Here is a 19,479-nt window from a genome sequence, read left to right on the forward strand (position 1 = left end):
GGGTGTGTTAACTAACTTCATTGTGACAAACATTTCACAATATATACATATATCAAACCACCACATGGTAAACCTTAAATTTACACAATGTTTTATGTCAATTACATTCCAGTAAAGCCAGAAAAAAATAAAATTAAGAATTTTAAACAATAAATATGTAAGTTTATATGGATAGGCTAAAAACCCAGAGTAGCCAATACAAACTGAAGTAGTAGAATAAAGTTACAAGACTGACATTTTCCCTCTTTAAGACTTTCTGTAAAGCCACAGTAATCAAGATGGTGCAATACTGGCAAAAAGAAAACAGACAAGTACATCAATGGAACAGAATAGAGATCACAGAAATAGACCCCCATAAACATAGTCAATTGATCTTTGACAAAGAAGCAAAGGCAGTAAAGAAAAATGATAACCTTTTCAACAAATGGTGATGAAACAACTGGAGATCTATATGCAAAAAAAAAAAAATAGGAAGTAAGAAAAGAATCTAGACAAATCTTATATCTTTCACAAAAAATTATCTCAAAATGGATCATAGACCTAAATATAACATGGGAGAAAACCTAGATGACCTTGGGTATGGTGACACCATTTTAGATACAACACTGAAGGCAAATTTCATGAAAGAAATAATTGATAGGCTGAACTTTGTTAAAATTAAAAACTTCTTCTCTGCAAAAGACGATGTTAAGAGAATCAGAAGTGACTGGTGGTTACCATACGGGAGGGGTTTGGGTGGGTTGGTGGGGAGGGTGAGGAGGATAAAGGGGCACAAAACCTCTCAATCATAATGTAAGTTGGTCCCTGGGACAGTAGTACAGCATGGAGAATATAGCCAATGATTCTGTAACATCTTCCTATGTTGACAGATAGTAACTGCACTAGTTGAGGTGAGGATTCAATAATATGGATAACTGTTGAACCACTGTGTTGTATATTTGAAACCAATATAAGATTGTATATCAACCATACTTCAAAAAAAAAAAAGACTTGGAAGAAAAGCCACAGACTAGGGGAAAATATTTGCAAAAGATACATCTGATTGAGAACTGTTATCTATAGTATGCAAAGAATCCTTAAAACTCAACAGTAAGAAAACAAAAAATACAAATTAAAAATGAGCCAAAGGCCTTAACAGACATCTCACCAAAGAAGATATTCAATGGCAAATAAGCCTATGAAGAGATTCTTTGCATCATGCGTCATCAGGGAAATGCAAGTTGAAACAACAATTAAATAACACTACATATCTATTAGAATGGCCAAAATCTTGAACACTGACAACACCAAATGCTGGTGAGATTGTGGAACAACAGGAACTCTCTTATATTGCTGATGGGAAAGCAAAATGGAACCTCTACTTTGGAAGACAATTTGGCAGCTTCTTACAAAGCTAAACATACTCTTACCATATGATCCAGCAATCATGCTCATTGGTATTTATACAAATGAGTTGAAAATTATGTCCACACAAAAAGTGCATAGGAATGTTAAAAGCAGCTTTATTCATTATTGCCCAAAGTTGGAAGCAACCAAGTGCTTCCAAGGTGAATGTATAAAGAAATTGTGGTACATCCAGACAATGAATTATTATCAGCACTAAAAAGACATGAGCTATTAAGCCAAGAAAAGATGTGTAGGAAACGTAAATGCATACTACTAAGTGAAAGAAACCAATCTGAAAAGGCTACATACTGTATGATTCCAACTATATGACATTCTGGAAAAGGCAGAACTATGGAGTAAAACATCAGTGGTTGTCAGGGATAAAGGATGGAGGAAGGGATGAATAGGAAGAACACACATGAGTTTTAGGACAATGAGACCACTCTCTGACGCTATAATGGTGGATACATGACGTTATACATTTGTCAAAACTCATAGAAACCTAATATAAACTATGGACTTTGGGTGATAATGATGTGTCAATTTAGATTTTTATCAACTAAGAAATGAATCACTCTGGTGTGGGATTTTTAATGGGTAATGGGAGAGGCTTGTGTGTGTGGTAGGCTGGGAGTATGTGGGAAATCTCTGTACCTTCTACTAAATTTTGTTGTGAACCTAAACACATTAAAAAATTAAGTCACAGTTGAAAAAATATTGAAACAGTTTATCTCAAATTACATTCTCTGGGAAGCTGATCTAGAGTTTAGTTTGCTGGATGTTTATTAGGAAGTGTCCTTGGGATCAACTGTTGCTACAGGAAGGGGAAGGAAGCAGGAGTTGACTGAGGGAGAAATAAAACTATGATGTAAGCCCAACGTAGCCTTGACTCCCTAAAAGAGTTTCAGAATGAGAATAGCCCTTCAGAATTTTCCTAAGTTTTGCTGAGATGGCCAAGCCTTTCTTTCCTGTATTCACTGGATACGGCCAGCCCTGAAAGACTGACCTTGGGGAAGGTTAATCTCTACAAGATGTGACATTTTCCTAAGGGGCTGATGGCTGAAGGCTGTCTGCCAACAGCACTCTTAGCAGTCGTGGCAGCAATCCTGCACTGAAGGGGATCTGTGGCATATCACCATGTCCATGACAGTCACAAAGGAGAAACTCTCCAGCACTGATGGCCCAGCTGTCCAGATGGTAAAATGCAGTCTTTGGTGTTACATTTAAGAAAAGTAAAAATACAGTTAGAGAATCCTAACTTCAAGTTTTTAAAGTTCTGTTCTAATATCAGAAGTATTACTAACTAGTCCTACAAAAAATATTCTAACTCTTGGAGGATATGTCTTTGAAATAACATCTTAAAATTTTGGGATATGAAGAAGGGAGAGAAGACACACTCTCAGTTTGGAGGCTGGCCAACTGCTTCAAACTTTACAGTCTGTTCAAATTTGGATTTTGCAAGTTTTGAAAAGTTGGTGTTTTCTATCGCACCCTGGATTCTGGCACTATCCTTGTTCACTTCTAGAAATTCATTGATGGTTAATTCTTGACAAACAACAAAGTAGCATTGAAGCATATGTTTCACATTCTTTAATGGGATCTCCTTCTGGCCCTCAGCCTGCTGGCTCCTTGAAATGCAAAAATACAGAGCCAGCAAGGCTGGGAGAGAGTGCAGCCCAGCCTGTGTTCACGAGTGCAGCCACAGCCTCTGAGAAGGGCTTTACTTTGGCTTGCATGTAGCCAGGAGGCAGAAGTTACAGTTTGGCACAGAAGTTGGCCCCCATCTGTCCCTGTTTGGTTTTGAATGGATTACTCAATCATTCTGAGACTCCATGGAAAACTTGGGCTTGGGGACCTCCAGGGCTGGTGGGAGTTTCGAGAGCCACTGAAGATGTGAAAATACTCCATACACTGGACAATCATCAGGCAGAGTTTCTGTTTCTCTTACAGTGCAACTGACCTTGTAAAATAGATACTCTTCCTTTGACAAAAGAATTTTAGTCTCTTCCAAGAGCTGGAGCAACCTGGTGCCCTGAACATGCCCTTAATTTCATCATGAGGTTTGGGTTCTAATGCTCAATCTTCTATCACCTTACTCCCACTTAATCTCTCCTCTGAAGACAATTGGACTCCATGACTACTGAGTCCCCTGCTAGCTGGGTTAAGATGATATATGCGGAAGCGAACTGGACACAATGAGGTGGAGGACACTGGTCTGCAGTGGCAAGAACACCAACTGGGATATAGGAGCCTGAGCCCTGACTCATCCAATAGAAGCTGGTGACCTTGGACACATCACTCAAACTCTATTTCCAGTGGAAAATGGAGATAATACAACACTTTATAATACATCCTTTATGTATTATACTTTAGTATGAGGATTAACTGAGATAATTTATGTAAATTACCTACCAGTGTCTGGCCTTCTTACTTAACTACCTTGTGCTTTGGCTATGGCAGAAAGAAAGAAGGTAGTTGACACTGTTTTGCTGTTAGGCTCAAAATTCAGCACTTACTGTAGGTAAGCTCCACCAGACTTGCTAGGGTTGAACAATGAGCTTGAAGAATGATTTCTTTAGAGTGGACTCTAAAGAGAGCCAAAGTTCATGTGTCCAGTGGAGCCTCTTGACAGCTGGGTATTGAGGACTGATGCCCAAAGCTGGGCCCACCTCTACAAGCTAAGGGAAAGGCCAAGGAAGTTTCAGTAAGTGTAGGAAAGATATTACAGCATTGCTAGGCCAGAATATTCCAGGAATTATTAGTATTCTATCAGTGAGTTACAGTCACAATAATTCTGTGTAGCAAATCATCCCAAACTCATTTATTCTTGCGTATGTGTCTGAAAGTTGACTGATGCAGACTGGTTTTGGTTGGCTGGCTCTACTTCAAGCTGTAGTTCACCTGTTCATGTGGGTCCTCATTAAGAATAGGGCTAAGATCTGCTATAAATGTGTTCATATTGGGGCTCAGGTTGACAGGGTAGTAACTACCTGGGAACAGTTCTTCTCATGGCAGTGGCAGAGAGCAAGACAGCAAGACCAATTGTCCAAACAGATTTCAAGCTTTCATTTGGAAGTTGTCTCTAACATTCTTTTGACCAAAGCCAATTCATGAGGCTTTGCATGTAGTAAAGAGAAATACGTTCTGCCTCTAATAACAGGAACTGCAAAGTCACATGGCAAAGTGTGTGAATGTAGATAAAGGTGAAGAATTAATGCCAATAAATCAAGGTACCATATTGTCTAAATGTAATATATATCCCTTTAATGGGCCACATAGATATGATAGGCATTTTTTCTCATATTCAGATAAGACTGATAATATAACAGAAGGCCACTTGAATTAGCTTATGTGAAGGATACATTAGTGTAAGAGGCCAATGGACAATATCTTAAGCATCTGAGGACAGGAAATGAGGCTGTGCTAGTGACACAGGTTTGAAAATAGAAAGTCAAGTCATGAAGCTACCCTTCCAGTTCTCATGAAGTTGTTTGACTCTTGGTTTCTGTTTCTTTTGTATTTGCTTTGTTAACCTGTTTCTCTGTGAAGATCAGTTTCTTTTGTCTTCCCAAGATGCCCCTTCTCCCATTACTTTGGCTTTCTAAAGCTTTTTTTGGCTGTGGTGGTAGCTTGTCCTTGTGCTGAATATAGGCCTACATTCTATGGTTTTTATTAAAATATCCATCAGAGACAATCACTAGGCTTCTTAGCTTAGATTATGCAGAGAATTTGGGTGTTTTAGGATGCTCCATTGGCTGTAAGAAAATGTGGCTGGGGGAGGTGGGATCACAGCGTGAGCAGGAGCTATGCAAGGGTAAAAATCTTGAAGAAGGGAGTGTTGGCTTGGAGGCAAAAATAAACATGTTCATTTCATACTCCAAGATATCTAGAAAAAGGGGGAATGTGCCACCCAGAAATATTCCATAAAACTAATTCCCCAAAGGAATCTATATAAAACCTCTTTAGTTTTGGCTCCTACTTCTCCAACCTCCCAACATCCTCCACGAGTACATCTTCTTTGGCTCTCTCTTTATATATTTGTGCTTCTGGGACTCATTGGTTTCATACTCTGCTCAACTGGACATCACCTGTGGCCAAGACCACATGCCTGTTTGTACAGCTGGTTGTGCAGCTCAAACAATGTCATCAGGACTCTGTACTGTCTCTATTTCTCTACACTTATTTCCTCTCAGCTAACTCTTCCTGGGCTTAAGCAGCTGCAGGCATACTTCCTACTAACGTCACAGAGAGCAAAAAGAGAGATGATTTTCCCAGGGTTTCAAACAGAAGTTCCAAAGTGGAATCTCACTGTCTAAGGTTAACCTGGTTGGGACACAAAACAGTAGTAGGTGCTTTTGGTGCTCTGTCCAGATCCCCTCTATCAGCTGGTGCACCCCTTCCCTTTCCACTCCTTTCCTCACCACCCATAGCTGTTTTGAGGCTGTGGCTAGCAGCCTAAGACTGTGACCTTGGTTAATGAGAGTTGCCCTTGGCTGATAAGAGCCTCCTAGCCCGGGAATGCCTGGGAGGTTACAGTGCCTCTATCTCTAGACGGATGACTGACAGATTAAGAGTTGTAAAAGGCCAGCCTCACCTAACACCAGCTCTCTGCTTGGCTCCTTTCTCTTCTATGCTTGCTTCTCTCACTCCCTTACATGTTTCTTCTAAGAACACTTAACATCTGAATCCTTACCTTGGGCCCTGCTTCTGGGAAACCCCCATCTAAAACACATGTCCATTTCTGAACCAGTTACTGAATGAATGGTTTAGGGGAGAGATTATGCTAAGGGATAATCCAGATCACAGATCACATGCCCATCTATACCACATAAACCTGAATTCCTAAATGTTTTATCAAGGGCTTTGATTTGTTCATTACTGTAGCCCCTAAGACCAGAATGGCACAGAGTAGGCATTTAATAAATATCACTTAAATAAATTAAGAAAAGAGTGGACTCAGTGTGTGCATATTAATTATTTTCCAAGAAAAAAGTGGGTTGGGGCAACTGTTGCCAGAAGAAAGGGGATTGAGTGTAGGAATGTGAAATGGTAACTGTGCACTACCGAGATGAACAAACAGCATAACTAGACTTAAAACCCAAAGCCTCTTTCCTCTGCCGGAGGCCAAGTTCCTCTCAATACCAAGATGTGCCAAGCATTTGTGATCCAAAGCAGTGCTTTCACTTTAGGGTTTAAAAAACATTCTAGGAAATGTGTGCTGCTTTTTGCCATCTGGTAAGTAATGGAATTACTTCAAGTAGATAATGGGAATCTGCTTTTTTATTTAATATAGGAACTGCAGAGAGTGGTAACTAAAATCCTGGAAACAGGTTTCTTGCTCAAGACAAGCTTTCACTTTGCATTGAATTTTTTTTATTGTCTATTTTTGTAATTAAGGTATTATTGATATACATTCTTATGAAGGTTTCACATGAAAAACAATGTGGTTATTACATTCACCCATATTATCAAATCAATACCCCACTGCAGTCACTGTCCATCAGTGTAGTAAGATGCCACAGAGTCACTATTTGCCTTCTCTGTGCTACACTGTCTTCCCCATGATCACCCCCATGCCATGTGTGCCAATCATGATACCCCTCAATCCTCCTCTCCCTCCCTCCCCACCTACCCTCCCCCACTCCTCCCCTTTGGTAACCGCTAGTCCCTTCTTGGAGTCTGTGAGTCTGTTGCTGTTTTGTTCCTTCAGTTTTGCTTCGTTGTTATACTCCACAAATGAGTGAAATCATTTGATACTTGTCTTTCTCTGCCTGGCTTATTTCACTGAGCATAATACCCTCTAGCTCCATCCATGTTGTTGCAAATGGTAGGATTTGTTTTCTTCTTATGGCTGAATAGTGTTCTATTGTGTATATGTACCATATCTTCTTTATCCATTCATCTACTGATGGACACTTAGGTTGCTTCCATTTTGTGGCTATTGTAAATAGTGCTGCAATAAACATAGGGGTGCATATGTCTTTTTAAATCTGAGAACTTGTATTGTATTTTTTGGGTAAATTCCAAGGAGTGGGATTCCCAGGTCAAATGGTATTTCTATTTTGAGTTTTTTGAGTAACCTCCATACTGCTTTCCACAATGGTTGAACTAGCTTATATTCACACCAGCAGTCTAGGAGGGTTTCCCTACTTTGCATTGAATTTTAGTATGATGTTTCTTTATTGTCTTCCCCACGCCTCCTGTGGTCAGCTAGTCAGTAACGTCTCTGTGGCTTGAGTGACATGGCCCCCCGCACAGGGTCAGGAAGACTCTGCTGAGACACTCTCAGGGCTCCCTACATCTTCTCACCTCCGAGGATCCTTTCATGATCTGTTCCCAAGGGGCCATGTGGGAAAGACATCATTACAACACAAAACTATGCATTTGGAAGAAAAATCCATTTTATTTCTCAAAGTTTATTAATTGAACTGGTACAATTCAAGCCCAAACTAAACCAACTTTTAGTTAGTTTATTTTACTTGCCATGAGTAACAGTGGGATTTCCATCAAGGTTTCTGACATAATAAAAATATTTGGAGTCATTGAAGAATCTTATTGCAGGGAGATACATGTTTACCAACATCATACTGAGCTGGATGGGAGCAGAAGTCAAGTCCGGGAGAGCCACCGAGAGACTGGTTTGGCAGTCCAAGAGAGGGATTTGTTCATTTTAAAAAGTGTCAGAAATGCCCTTTGGAGTAAAATTGACCATCTCCAAGGGTCTGTCTTCATTGTCTAAGGGGAAACCTGTACTGTGGACTGGAATTAACAAGGCTCTCCGAGCCCCTGTACTCAGCATCTCACCTGAGCAATCTCTGTAGCTGTCATCAGATGGCAGGTGCTAGGAATCTGGATCATGGTGTATAACCTTCATGGTTGGGCCCTTGAAGCCATGGACAAGTGAGAGGGTTACAACCCATATGATTTGGCCCATAAACACAAAACATCATTGATATGAATTAGCCAACCACTCACTACCAGCAGGGCTAAATTATGACTTTCCTGAGCCCTGGGCACTTTTGAATTTGTGGGCCTGGATTCACTTTTTTTTATTGTAAAATATACATAATATACAATTTATCATTTTAGCCATATTTAAGTATATAGTTCAGTAGCATTAAGCATATTGGATTTATTTTTATGTTTCTGTTTTTAATTATGTTCATTATTTATTCTTTATTATTGTGTTTATTCATTATGTTTTATTTATTTGTATATTTATTTTTTATGTTTATATTTTATTTATTATTATTTATGTTATTATTATGTTTATTTTTATTCTGATTTAAAAGTACATTAAAATGAAAACATTTCTGTGAGCCTTTTAGAGTGGCCCCTAGACACTGTACTTGCTGTGCCCAATGGCTGAGTTGGACCTGACTGTGAGAGGGCAAAAAAAGCCAAGGAAGAGCAAAATTGAAATGTATTCAAACTCACTTTATGGTTCTCACACAGACAAAGAAACATTCGAACTTGCATTTCCTCTCTGCGGGGAGATATGAATCCTGGGAGGCAGTGTGAGTGGATGGGATGTGAGACTCAGGCGGGCTGGGATTTGCCCTTCCTTGTAAGCTGTGTCTCGCAGCCAGTACATGGGGGGCTCAGGCCCAGTGGGGAGCCTGGGGTGAGGTGGGGTAGGCAATGCCAGCAGACTCAGAAATAGCTCCAGCTCTGGGCCAAGAGGTCAGAGCAGAGACTCTGGGTGAAGCCCAGGTCGGTTTCGCGGGACCCAGAGGACAGGGCATTTGGAGTTCGGTAGAGGACGTATGTATCCGGCACAGCTGAAAACCAGAGAACAGAGACACAGCATCAAACAGGAGATGGAGGGGGAGAGGCCCAGATGGCAGCCAGGCTCCCTGAGGGTTGTTTCCCAAGCGCCTGGTGTGAGTCTCCTTGTTCTTGCTGCAAGTGCTGCCTGGTGCTGAAAATTGTGTGCCCTAGGGCCTCTCTCTTCTCAGACTTCAGTGTCCCTTTCTGTGCAATTAAGAACTGGACCAATGGCCCTACGGTCTAATGAACCTTTTGCCTTTTTCCAGCTTCCTGATAGCTGCATGTTGTTTTTCCTGCTCCAGCTCTAGATTGTTGAAATTCAGAGCTCAGTGTCCAAGTTTCCTAGCAGAGGCTGCAAATTGGTGACGGCTGGGCCAAATCTGGCCTAAAGGGATGCTTTGTTTGGCCTGCTCCATGTTTTTAAACTTTGAATTAATTGCCAATACCCCCAAATCAGAAGATGGTCCATAAAACTCTGAACTTCTGCCTTCTATTGAAAAGTTGGCAGCCCTCCTTCGATGGCCCTGTGTTCGCACATGGCTTTGGCTGAAGCCCCTTCCAGATGAGACATGTGCACTCCAGGTTCCCCTGCACGCCATTTCACTCTTGTACTGTACCTGTAGGCAGTTGGATTTGCTATTAAAGGTCAAAGCTTTTTCTTACTTTCTCTCTCCAGGCCCCAGATGCTGTCTGTTGTGAAGTGGCTTGAAGCTGATGTTCAGGCCTCACAACTCATCCTCTTGTGGTTCTGTCTGAACAAAACCTCTAAGCACTGAGTTACCCCAGTTTGATTCAAAGAGCAGTTTTCCCTGTCACCCATCTGCCCCCTCTCTCTACTGATAATTGTCTTGTATCTGGAGATAAGGAATCCCCCTGACAAGATGTTGTTCTGCCCTTTCAGGCCGTTGACTAACAGTGCAGAGTGCCTGCTTCTGAGGATCCAGTCTGTTAAAGGCTGCAAGACCAAAAAACGTTAAGTGCCACCAGGAAGCTTTCAGCGAGAGAGAGAGAGAGAGAGAGAGTGAAAGAGAGAGAGAGGGAGAGCAGTCCAAGATGGCCGACTTCAAGGATTGGGTGTGGGATGAGAAGAAGATATGCATAGCTGTGGAATTTATTAGTCATGCACTCCCAGGGGAATTTAATGAAGCGTTCAGTGATGTCCGACTACTACTTGATAATGAGAATCTCCTCAAGGTAGGGGGCAGCACATGCATTTGCCCAGTATAACGTGGATCAGTTCACACCTGTGAAAGTAGAAGGATATGATGACCAGGTCTTATACAGAACATGGTGACCTGGGTAATAGCAGGTTTTCAGATCCAAGAAACAAAATTTCCTTTAAATCAGATGACTTAAAGAAAGAAGCAAGTGACTCCCAGCCAGAGGAAGTAGATGGAGGTCTGAAGTCTTGGAGAGAATCCTGTGTCAGCGCTATAAGGGCCTATGTGCAAGATCATTATTCCAACGGCTTCTGTATTGTTTATTCTAAAACTATAGATGGGCAACAGACCATTATTGCATGTATTGAAAGCCACCAGTTTCAGCCTAAAAACTTCTGGAATGGTCATTGGAGATTAGAGTGGAAGCTCACCATCACACCACCTACAGCCCAGGGGGCTGGAGTACTTAAGATTCAGGTGCACTGTTACGAAAATGGCAGTGTTCAGTTGGGTAGCTGTAAAGATGTACAGGATTTAGTAATGGTTTCAAATGAAGTCAAACCACCAAGGAGTTTATTAAAATCATAAAGCATGCAGAAAATGAGTATCAGACAGCAATTAGTGAAAACTATCAAACAAATGTCTGACAAAAAAGAAAAGAAAAGAAAAGGGGGCATGGGAAGCAGAAACCATGGAGGTGACACAGGTGCCCACCTGCCACAGTCATGTTACTGCCCATGTCACTGCCACATTTCCTCATCAGTGGGCTCTGTGTTCCCTCTACTAGCATCTCCATTACAACCGGACTAGAACTGAAGGAACCTTTTAAATAGTGCTATGGGGGTTTGCTTAAGGTAGGCTGAAACAATTCAAGGATAAGTTTAAGTCAAAATGTTACAGAACTAGAACAAAAATTCAAGAGCAGTGTCATGTTCTGGATTGCTTTCCTGAACTGGTTCTAACATTAGCTACTCTGCAATTTTCTCTCCCTTTCCCTTGCCCTGTCACTGAACATTATCATTTGTACAAACTAAAAAGCTCAGGGACCTCTGTACTCTAGCCCCAGTGCCTCGGCTTCAGTTCAAGCAATTGCCTGCTTGCAGCTTCCCACTAGCTCTGACCATCTCCTGACAGCTGTCAGGGTGAAGGTTCTAAACACAAATCAGAGCATCTTACTTTCCAGGTTAAAAATCTCTGAGGGCCTTTCAGTGACTCCAGGGTAAAAGTTAAGTTTCTTCGCTTGATGCTGGAATCCTGCTGACACACAGTCCTACGCCGTCCCCCGCTCTAGCCTCATCTCGGGTCCATACTCTCCAGTCACATAAGACTGCACACAGATCCTCAAGAGGACTCTTAAGTTTTCTGCTTCTCAGCCTTTGCTCATGCTATTTCTTTCTACTTAGAATCCACTTTTCCTCATTGTCGAACTCCTCCCTGGCAAACTCCTACTCATCCTTCAAGATCCAAATCAAGAAGCCTCCTCTGGTCTACCCTGCAAGGGATGAGAATGGGGCAGGATGACTAGATGTCAGTTCCCTGGAGTCTGAGCATCAAAAAGTGGGGAAGACCTGCCATGAGTGGGAAACCAAGGAATAGACCAGGATATACAAACTGGCCACTTCTCCAGTCTCTGTTCTGTTCCCAGAAGTGTTTTCTGTGTCAGACATAGGTTTTTTAAATTTGAGCATCTGTTCTCTGATTCTTTATTTATGTTATATTCCTGGCCTCTGAAGGCCTCTGGCTAAATGGATAAAGGGACTCTGGGTAGAGAACTAGAAAGAATGCACAGGGGAGAGTTTGTTTTTTCTTTTTGGTCTACAAGGAGTCGGCCACATGGGGTGTCCCTGAGAGAGCCTTCACTCCACCTGATCCCACACTAGGGAGAATGGCTAGACATTGCACTTTAATAGAAGCTTTCCCACCCTTTCTCTCCTCTCCCTTCCCTTTACTCCCTAAGGGTGGGACTGTAACATTAAAGTCAAAGTAAAGAGCTGTTGTATGTGTTCCTGGACTCCCCATGTATGCTTGTGTAACTAACAGCAAGGCTGAGAGGCAGCAGAGGGTAGAGGACATGGACTCTAAGGTCAAATCAGGTTCAAATCTCAACTCCTATAGAATGTGGGGCTCTGAGCAGGTTATTTTACCTCTCTATGCCTTAATTTTCTCATCAGTAAATGGGGATAGTAAAAGTATCTACCTATAAAGTTGTACAAATTAGATGAATTACCTATGTAAGGCTCTTAGCACAGTGTAACAGATTTTACATAGGAAGAGCTATGTAAGTGTTTGCTGTTCTTGGTTTCTGGGCAGTACTAGCCCTCCAGTCCACAAGGAGTATAGTGCTGGTGCTGTGCGGTAAGTGTGGGGCCCCAGTTATAGAGTTCCTTATTAGCCTGACTGGAGGTGTCGCTGAGAGTAGCTGTGCTAAAAGCTAGTGCTGCAGGCCAAGCCTCCTCAACCTGTCTGCCCCTTGCGGCCTGGGCTGAAGAGCCAGAAGGGCCAGGGCTGAGTGTGGGTGGGAGGGGCATCAGTGGTGCACACCCTACCACCACCAAGCCCGGTTCCTCTGGTCTTTCTATTAGCTATGTGTCATAATGTGATGCTGTTGTGCTATGTTTACTTAACAGAGAGAGAGAGAGAGAAAGGGAGAGAGAAGCAATTTGATTGGCATCCTGCTGTAGAATCCTGTATCTTTTTTTGTATCCAGATAATTCAGCTTGCCAAGAAGCTTCCTTGACTACATCCGTGCTGTCTCTCCCCTCCTCACCAGTGCTTGGCCCCTTCTGCCCTTTGAACGTGCTTCAATCACAGCACATAGCCCACTGGTAGGCCAAATTTATTCAGTTACAAAAAGTTATAGATTGCAAGACATCTTTTAATCTATTAACTTAATAATAAATATCTGGGTCAGGGAGCCCATAATGTTAAATGAACTCATCCATTGACACATCTGGTTTCAGAAACTTTGAAATATGAAAACAAGAAGCATCTTTAATTGAGGAAAGGAATGTACTGATGGTTTTACACTCTCTTTCCAACAGATCCATGAACTTGGGGTGGTCGGGGACAGTACATTTTTGTCCTCCCCACTTCCCCCGCTCCCCCAGGCCTGCCTGTTGATGCCCTGAATGGATGTTACATTTGGAAAATTTTCTGGAAACTCCCTTAGTTACCATGGCTACCCAAAATTGGTTTCACAGTCCTGTGTACCACAGGGAGCCCTGTCGACCTGGACTCTGAGCCATGTTGTGGGAGCTGGCCTCCCTTCCTGGGCACGCAGAGCCATGATGGGAATAAAACACTTGCAATGAAAATCTTAGGGATACCCTTGCAAATATAAAACAATTTATTTGAAATAATTCTGTTGTCAATTGACAGATTTTCTTATCAATGCAAAAATAAAAAAGAAATCTGTCGTTTTAAAGTCTTTTCTCAGTGAGCCCTAAATAACTTGAACAAAGGACTCTCAGTGGAGAGTTAGAAAAACCTGTTCTCACGGTTCAGTGATTTGTTGAACTTCTATTGAATACAGTTATTCTCTGAAAGTTTAGAAATTCCAGCTAAGAGGGAATGCCTATAAATACAATAGCAACTTCCATTTCCTATCAATGTTCAGGCACTTTACATGCAATTATTTGACAAATACTTACATATCACTTACTATGTGTCAGGCACTGTCCTAATCAGTTTGCACATATTAATTCATTTAGTCTCATAACAAGTCTATGAGGCAGCTTCTATTGTTATCCCCTTTTTACAGATGAGGAAATTGAGGCACAGAGATGTTAAGTGACTTACCTAACATCACACAGCTAGTAAGCTGTTGAGACAAAATTCAAAACCAGGCTACCTACCTCTAGAATCTTTGCTCCTAACCAAGTTGCTACTTTGTCTCTTTTAATCCTTTTGACAATTCAATAAAATAGGTGTTACTATGCTTACTGTCCAGATTGGATAATGAAGCTCAGTCAGGTAACATGTCTCTATGGCTTTGTTCCTGGCTGCATTCTGATCTGGGGAAATTCTGGAAACTCTCCTACAGGTTAGAATCAACCTTCTGCCTTCCACCTCTCCAAACACAAATTCATACGTTCACAGGAAATGCATAATGCTGCTCTCAACATTATTTTTAGGAGATTAGGAGCCCCAATTGCTACAAATACATTATTTTGAAGCGATAATCCAAGGCACGCATGGGCAAGAATTGAAAGTGCAAGCTTAATGAGTTTAATTAATTAGAACACACTGGTTCTTTTAAGATCACAAAATAACTGCTATTTGAAGAGTGAGCTGGTAATTGGGAATACAGTAACTTAAATGCTTCAAGCATTTGAATTATATATTATCCTAAAAAATTGTTCTTGGAATATGGAGGAGTGATTGTCTTCCACAGGTGAGAGGTGCATCTGTCAGTAGGGAGAAGACATAAGTAAACAACGCAAAGTTGGAGTCACTTTTCCCAGGCCAAAATTATGAGTGCCTTTAACATATAGTAGTAAATGTAATAGTTCATAGAATATAAAACAGTAGAACATGTAATAGTAGAGTAACAAACCACCGTTTCTGGCCTGAGACTGTCTGGGTTTTACCACTGAAAGTCCCTCATCCCAACGAAACCCAACAGTCCTGGCAAACTGGGATGGTTGGTTGGTCTCCCTAAATTAAGAACCAGTTAAGAATGACAATTTTGTGGAGAAATTCCTCTTGGATGGAGAAGGGGAACTGAGGAGAGAGGTGAAGGGCACTCCGGGCAGAAGGAGCAGCTTGAGCAAAGGTTTGAGTTGTGAAATGTAATGGTTTGGGGGAGTTGCAAGACTCCTGTATAGCTTTATTTTGGAGTTAAGAGAGGAGGCAGAGTAGAAAGTGAGGGGAAGTGAGGTGGCTGGTCAAATATGAAGTTGATGGACTCCGAAATAGACAGATAGAGCTTTATGAGCCTAGCTCAATGCTAAAAAGTTTATCATCAGTGCTAAGGAGTAGTTATCAGGACCAGGGAACCCTTTTACGGCAATGGTGGTCCTTTTGGGTCTTGGTTAACCTAAAACAAAAATTGGCTTGGCTTGCAGAATCTTAACTCAGTGGTCTTAAAATATTTTTGCTCATGTTCCCTAAAATAATTTTCAAACTGTATTTTCCTTGCATATTTTTTAATTGATCTTGAAAATGTTTACTGTAAGCTCAGTAGTTACAAAGATATACTTTCTGGCAATTCACAAATATTGGCATTTTAAGATAAACTGATACATCATTCTTCTAAAGGCATCCAAAGAAATCTAAATATCAAAGCAATTCAGTACACTCCTCCAAACAGTATCCACTTAAAATATACATGAATAACCTCTTTCTCAGTAGAAAATTTTATATTTTTTTCTCCTTGAACTTATATTTCCATTTCATTTCCTCCAAAGAATTTTTTTTTCTTAAGGTATCACTGATATACAATCTTCTGAAGGTTTCACATAAGCAACATTGTGATTACAATATTCACCCATATTATCAAGTCCCCCACCACCACATTGCACTCACAGACCATCAGTGTAGTAAGATGCCACAGAGTCACTACTTGTCTTCTCTGTGCTATACTGCTTTCCCTGTGAGACACCTACATTATGTGTGCTAATCATAATGCCCCTTAATACCCTTCTCTCCCCCATCTCCACCCACTCTCCCAAGCCCCTTCCCTTTGGTAATGGCTAGTCCATTCTAGGAGTCTGAGAGTCTGCTGCTGTTTTGTTCCTTCAGTTTTGCTTTGTTCTTACATTCCACAAATGAGTGAAATCATTTGATACTTGTCTTTCTCTGCCTGGCTTATTTCACTGAGCATAATACCCTCTAGCTCCATCCATGTCGTTGCAAATGGTAGGATTTGTTTTCTTCTTATGGCTGAATAATATTCCATTGTGCATATGTACCACATCTTCTTTATCCATTCATCTACTGATGGACACTTAGGTTGCTTCCATATGTTGGCTATTGTAAATAGTGCTGCAATAAACATATGGCTGCATATGTCTTTTTGAATCTGGGATCTTGTTTTCTTTGGATAAATTCCTAGGGGTGGAATTCCTGGGTCAAATGGTATTTCTAATTTTAGTTTTTGGAGAAACCTCCATATTGCTTTCCACAATGGTTGAACTAATTTACATTACCACCAGCAGTGTAGGAGGGTCCCCTTTCTCCACATCCTTGCCAGCATTTGTTGTTCCTGTTATTTTCTATGTTGGCCATCCTAACTGGTGTGAGGTGATATTTCATGGTGGTTTTAATTTGCATTTCCCCGATAATTAGCAATGTGGAGTATCTTTTCATGTGCCTGATGGCCATCTGAATTTCTTTAGAGAAGTGTCTCTTCAAATCCTCTGCCTATTTTTTAATTGGGTTATTTGCTTTTTGGGTGTTGAGGCATGTGAGTTATTTATATATTTTGGATGTTAACCCCTTGTTGGATATGTTGTTTACAAATATATTTTCCCATACTATACGATGCGCTTTTGTTCCGCTGATGGTGTCCTTTGCTGTACAGAAGCTTGTAGTCCCATCTGTTCATTTTTGTTTTTGTGTCCCTTGCCCGAGGAGATGCAGTCAGGAAAAAGTTGCTCAGTTTATATTCAAGAGATTTTTGCCTATGTTTTCTTCTAAGAGTTTTATGGTTTCATGACTTATATTCAGGTGTTTGATCCATTTCAAGTTTACTTTTATATATGGAGTTAAATAATAATCCAATTTCATTCTCTTGCATGTAGCGCTCCAGATTTGGCAACACCAGTTGTTGAAGAGGCTGTCATTTCCCCTTTGTATTGCCATGGCTCCTTCATTGTATATTAATTGACCATATATGCTTGGGTTTATATCCAGGCTCTCAGTTCTGTTCCATTGATCTATGGATCTGTTCTTGTGCCAGTACCTAATTGTTTTGATTACCGTGGCTTTGTGGTGGAGCTTGAAGTTTGGGAGCATAACCCTCCCCCACCTCCCCGCTTTATTCTACCTTCTTAGGATTGGATGAAAATATATCCTATGCTCATGGATAGGAAGAATTAAGATTGTCAAAATGGCATGGGATGTATTGCCATTTATTGGTGTCTTCTTTAATTGATGTCTTCTAGGTCATTCAATTTGTTAGCATATAATTTTTCATTCTATTCTCTAATAACTCTTTGTATTTCTGTGGTGTCCATAGTGATTTCTCCTTTTTCTTTTCTGATTCTGTTTATGTGTGTAGACTCTCTTTTTTTTCTTGAAAAGTCTGGCTAGGAGTTTATCTATTTTGTTAATTTTCTTGTAGAAACAGCTCCTGCTTTCATTGATTCTTTCTATTGTTTTACTTCTCTTAATTTTATTTATTTATGGTCTGATGTTTATTATGTCCTTCCTTCTACTAACTTTGGGCCTCATTTATTCTTCTTTTTTTAGTTTCATTAATTGTGAGTTTAGACTACTCATTTGGGATTGTTATTCTTTCTTGAGGTAGGCCTGTGTTGCAATATACTTCCCTCTTAGGATGGCCTTTGTTGCGTCCCACAGATTTTTGCAGTGGTGTTATTGTTTTTATTTGTCTCCATATATTGCTTGATCTCTTTTTACTTGGTCATTGATCCATTGATTATTTAGGAGCTTAGTGTTAAGCCTGCATGTGTTTGTGGGCTTTTTTGTTTTCTTTGCATAATTTATTTCTAGTTTCATACTTTGTGGTCTGAGAAGCTGGTTGGTACAATTTCAATCTTTCTAAATTCACTGAAGCTCTTTTTGTGTCCTAGTATGTGATCCATTTTGGAAAACGTTCCATGTGCACATGAGAAGAATGTGTACCCTGCTGCTTTTGGGTGGAGTGTTCTGTAGATGTCTGTTAGGTCCATCTGACCTCTACAGAATTTTATTCTATTACTTTTTAAAGTTTGAACATCTTTTATTGATTACACTATCATACTTTTTTGTTCCAAAAATTATGTACATAAATTGAAATGAAATTTAAAAACATTAGTATGACCAATTAGACTTGAATTATTTAAACATTTCTTCTGGACTGAGTTACATTGCAATTAATACAAGTACATATTTGATCAAAACAACATAAATATATCACAAACTTTGATGAGTAATAGGAAATATAAAAATTAAAATTGATTGGAGTGTTTATTCATGAGGTAGAAGGCTATTTTAAAACTGGTTTATGAATGAATGAGTGAATGAAAACTATTAATTGCTGGAATGAGATAGCATTCAGCATCAATCATATTCTCATTTGTTAGTTTATATTCATATAAACTCTGAGAAATCTTATTTACAAAAAATAAGATGATAGATGATAGAAATGGAAGGCATTTTGTTATAAATAAATGTCATTCAATGTTTTAAACTCCTCTTAAGTTACATGCCAAAATTTTAACCCTACATCTAAACATACTAGAAAAAGAAGAACAAAGAAAGTTCAAAGCTAGTAGAAGGGAGGAAATAATAAAGATCAGGGCAGAAATTAACAAAATAGAGACTCAAAAAATTAAAAATTGTCAAATTGACAAAAAATTAATACAAAAGATCAATGAAACTAAGAGCTGATTCTTTGAAAAGATGAACGATGTTGATAAAGCTTTGGCGAGACTCATCAAGAAAAAAAGAGAACTCAAATAAATAAAATCAGAAATCAAAGAGAAGTTAAAACTGACATCACAGAAATACAATTACAAGAGATTATTATGAAAAGTTTTATGTCAAAAATTGGACAACCTAGAAGAAATGGATTAATTCCTAGAAACACAGTCTCCCAAGATTTGAACCAGGAAAGTAAATCTGAACAAACCAATTACTAGTAACAAAATTGATGTGATAATGAAAAACTTTAGAGAACAAAAGTCCAGGGCCAGACTCTTGCAATTTTGTTGAAAAATATAATAAGAAACACTTGGCTTATGAAAGTTTTGTTTTGCTACAGAAAGTGATTCACTTTCTCAGCACAAACACTAAAATATTAACCAACACACCCCAACACATGCACACTCTTTTCTGAGGCACCATAGTGAGATTCAGGATGGGTGAAGGGAATGCCTTTCCTTGTGAAGAGAGAGAAGAAGAACTATAAAATGGTATGGAAGAAAGGAGAACCTTCAGGATACAAACCCCCATCAATCATTTTGGAAAAAAGAAAGAATAAGAAAGTTGAGGATAT

The 19,479-nt window shown here is 40.0% G+C and overlaps 1 pseudogene; it reads left to right on the top strand.

Annotated features, from left to right (window-relative positions):
* Positions 1-10,206: 10,206 nt before the first annotated feature.
* On the top strand, positions 10,207-10,963 carry LOC108406446 (F-actin-capping protein subunit alpha-1-like; annotated as a pseudogene).
* The last annotated feature ends 8,516 nt before the right edge of the window (positions 10,964-19,479 follow it).

Source organism: Manis javanica, chromosome 3 (assembly GCF_040802235.1).
Source record: "Manis javanica isolate MJ-LG chromosome 3, MJ_LKY, whole genome shotgun sequence".
Classification (NCBI taxonomy): domain Eukaryota; kingdom Metazoa; phylum Chordata; class Mammalia; order Pholidota; family Manidae; genus Manis; species Manis javanica.